This window comes from Triticum urartu, chromosome 1A (genome assembly GCF_056163025.1).
Source record: "Triticum urartu cultivar PI428250 chromosome 1A, HENAU_Tu73, whole genome shotgun sequence".
Lineage (NCBI taxonomy): Eukaryota > Viridiplantae > Streptophyta > Magnoliopsida > Poales > Poaceae > Triticum > Triticum urartu.
The window spans coordinates 60,401,584-60,405,866 of NC_141873.1; positions in this window are offsets into that span (position 1 = coordinate 60,401,584).

The window sequence follows — 4,283 nt, forward strand, 5'->3', positions numbered from 1 at the left end:
ATTGCTGCAGTGGAAGGCAGAGAATGCTGTGGCTGACAAAGGATTTGAGAAGCTACTGAAAATATTGATGAAGAAGCTTCCAAAGGATAACGAATTGCCCGACAGTACATACGCAGCAAAGAAGGTCGTATGCCCTCTAGGATTGGAGGTGGAGAAGATACATGCATGCCCTAATGACTGCATCCTCTACCGCGGTGCATACAAGGATCTGAACACATGCCCGGTGTGCGGTGCATTGCGGTATAAGATCAGACGAGATGACCCTGGTGATGTTGACGGCGAGCCCCCCAGGAAGAGGGTTCCTGCGAAGGTGATGTGGTATGCTCCTATAATACCACGGTTGAAACGTCTGTTCAAAAACGATGAGCATGCCAAGATGATGTGATGGCACAGTGAGAACCGAAAAAAAGATGATAAGTTGAGAGCACCCGCTGACGGGTCGCAGTGGAGAAAAATCGAGAGAAAGTACTGGGATGAGTTTGCAAAGGACCCAAGGAATGTATGGTTTTCTTTAAGCGCGGATGGCATTAATCCTTTCGGGGAGCAGAGCAGCAATCACAGCACCTGGCCCGTGACTCTATGTATGTATAACCTTCCTCCTTGGATGTGCATGAAGCGGAAGTTCATTATGATGCCTGTTCTCATCCAAGGCCCTAAGCAACCCGGCAACGAAATTGATGTGTACCTAAGGCCATTAGTTGAAGAACTTTTACAGTTGTGGAATGGAAACGGTGTACGTACGTGGGATGAGCACAGACAGGAGGAATTTAACCTTAAGGCGTTGCTGTTCGTGACCATCAACGATTGGCCTGCTCTCGGTAACCTTTCAGGACAGACAAACAAAGGATACCATGCATGCACGATCTGTTTAGATGTCACTGAAAGTATATACCTGGACAAATGCAGGAAGAATGTGTACCTGGGCCATCGTTGATTTCTTCTGACAAACCATCAATGTCGAAAGAAAGGCAAGCATTTCGAAGGCGAGGCAGATCAGCGGAAGAAGCCCGCCATGCGCACCGGTGATCATGTGCTTGCTATGGTCAATGATTTACACTACGTAATCTTTGGAAAGGGTCCCGGTGGACTAGCTGTTCCGAATGACGCTAAGGGAGACGCACCCATGTGGAAGAAGAAATCTATATTTTGGGACCTACCGTACTGGAAAGACCTAGAGGTCCGCTCCTCAATCGACGTGATGCACGTGACGAAGAACCTTTGCGTGAACCTGCTAGGCTTCTTGGGCGTGTATGGGAAGAAAAAAGATACACCTGAGGCACGGGAGGACCTGCAACGTTTGCACGAAAAAGACGGCATGCCTCCAAAGCAGTATAAAGGTCCTGCCAGCTACGCTCTTACGAAAGAAGAGAAAGAAATCTTCTTTGAATGCCTGCTCAGTATGAAGGTCACGACTGGCTTCTCGTCGAATATAAAGGGAATAATAAATATGCCAGAGAAAAAGTTTCAGAACCTAAAGTCTCATGACTGCCACGTAATTATGACGCAACTGCTTCCAGTTGCATTGAGGGGGCTTCTACCAGAAAACGTCCGATTAGGCATTGTGAAGCTATGTGCATTCCTCAATGCAATCTCTCAGAAGGTGATCGATCCAGAAATCGTACCAAGGCTAAGGAGTGATGTGGCGCAATGTCTTCAGTTTCGAGCTGGTGTTCCCACCATCATTCTTCAATATCATGACGCACGTCCTAGTTCATCTAGTCGACGAGATTGTCATCCTGGGGCCCGTATTTCTACACAATATGTTCCCCTTTGAGAGGTTCATGGGAGTTCTAAAGAAATATGTCCGTAACCGCGCTAGGCCAGAAGGAAGCATCTACATGGGCCATCAAACAGAGGATGTTATCGGGTTTTGTGTTGACTTCATTCCTAGCCTTAAGAAGATAGGTCTCCCTAAATCGCGGTATGAGGGGAGACTGACTGGAAAAGGTACTCTTGGAAGAGACTCAATAATATGCAGGGACGGATATTCTTGGTCTCAAGCACACTACACAGTTCTACAGAACTCTACCTTGGTGACCCCGTATGTCGATGAACACAAGAACAGTCTGCGCTCCAAACACCCGGAGCAGTGCGACGACTGGATTACATGTGAACACATCAGGACTTTCAGCAGTTGGTTGGAAACACGTCTCAGAGATGACAACACTGTTTGTGATGAGTTGTACTTGTTGTCCAGGGGACCATCTTTGACTGTATTAACTTACAAAGGATATGAGATAAATGAGAATACATTTTACACAATCGCCCAAGATCAAAAGAGCACCAACCAAAACAGCGGTGTCCGCTTTGATGCAGCAACCGAGAGCGGAAAGGACACATATTATGGTTACATAGTGGACATATGGGAACTTGACTACGGGCCTGATTTAAGGTCCCTTTGTTTAAGTGCAAATGGGTCAATCTGTTAGGCGGCGGGGTACAGGTAGACCCACAGTACGGAATGACAACAGTGGATCTGAAAAATCTTGGGTACACTGACAATCCGTTTGTCCTAGCCAATGATGTGGCACAGGTTATCTATGTGAAGGACATGTCTACCAAACCGAGAAAAAGAAAAGATAAGGAAGCGAATACATCATACGATGAGCCAAAGCGCCACATAGTTCGTTCAGGAAAAAGGGACATCCTGGGAATGGACGGTAAGACAGACATGTCTGAAGATTATGAAAAGTTTCATGAAATTCCTCCCTTCAATGTCAAGGCTGACCCAAGCATCCTGATAAACAATGAAGATTATCCATGGTTACGGCGCAATAAGCAAATGACACAAGCGAAGAAAAAGTGAAGAATTTCTCCCGCAACTTTGTAACACACGAACATGCTACCATTGTCCGTTTTGTATATGCACATGCTATGTGGGTGAAATTATGATACCATCCCAACTTTCAACTTTTTCAGAGTTCATTTGAAATGCTTTCATGTCTTATGGTTTGGCCCTCGTAATACCATGACCATTAGTCCCTGGCCCATGCCAACTTTCAACTTTCAACTTTCTAAAACTAATGGCACTAACAGAAAATAAATAATGCAAAAAACAAATCAAAAAAATAGGAAAAAACTATTTTTATACTAAAGTTAATCAGAAAATAAAATAAATAAAGCAACAAAGAAAACAAAATAACTAAAAAAGTGTTTTCAAATTTGAAAACTAATGGCACTAACAGAAAGTTTATAATTTTTCTAAAACTAATGGCACTAACAGAAAGTTTATGATTTTGCTAACCTAAAAGCAAACAGAATTAAAAATTAAAGCAAAAAACAAAAGAAAATAAATAATGCAAAAAACAAATCAAAAAAACAGGAAAAAACTATTTTTATAGTAAAGTTAATCAGAAAATAAAATAAATAAAGCAACAAAGAAAACAAAATAACTAAAAAAGTGTTTTCAAATTTGAAAACTATAAAAGCAAATAGAATTAAAAATTAAAGCAAAAAACAAAAGAAAATAAATAATGCAAAAAACAAATAAAAAACAGGAAAAAACTATTTTTATAGTAAAGTTAATCACAAAATAAAATAAATAAAGCAACAAAGAAAACAAAAAAACTAAAAAAGTGTTTTCAAATTTGAAAACTAATGGCATTAACAAGAAGTTTATAATTTTTCTAAAACTAAAAGCATAAAGAATTAAAAAATAAAGCAAAAAACAAAAGAAAATAAATAAAGCAACAAAAATACAAAAAAATGCCACCTACTGGGCCACCACGGCCTGAATACGACTAGAAACCCTACCATGGGCCAGGATTCAGGCCCGCAGCAGGCCCAGTAGGCCCACAGGCATTGCAGTGACAGATTAGGCCCGAAAGCCTGCAGTTGAGAGGAGCTCGGGAGGGTGGGCGCAGCAGCGTTTATAAACCACTCCCAAGCCCTCTCAACTAGCGAGGTGGGACTAAACTTTTGGGCGCGGGGCAGCACAAGGCCTTTGGTCCCGGTTGGTGGCACCAACCGGGACTAAAGGGGGCATTGGTCACGGTTCGTGTCACCAACCGTGACCAATGCCCCCCTTTAGTCCCGGTTGGTGCCACTAACCGGGACCATAGGCCTCTGCTTCCCGCCCTTTCGGCTGCTGAAAAGAGACCTATGGTCCCGGTTGGTGCCACCAACCGGGACTAAAGGTGGCATTGGTCCCGGTTGATGCCACGAACCGGGACCGATACTCTGTGTATATAAGCAGGACTTAGGAAATTTTCAGTTTCTCATCGACCATTTGCCCCCGACGCCGCCAGGCTGCCCGTGCTCGCCGTCGCCGTCGGCCCGCGCCC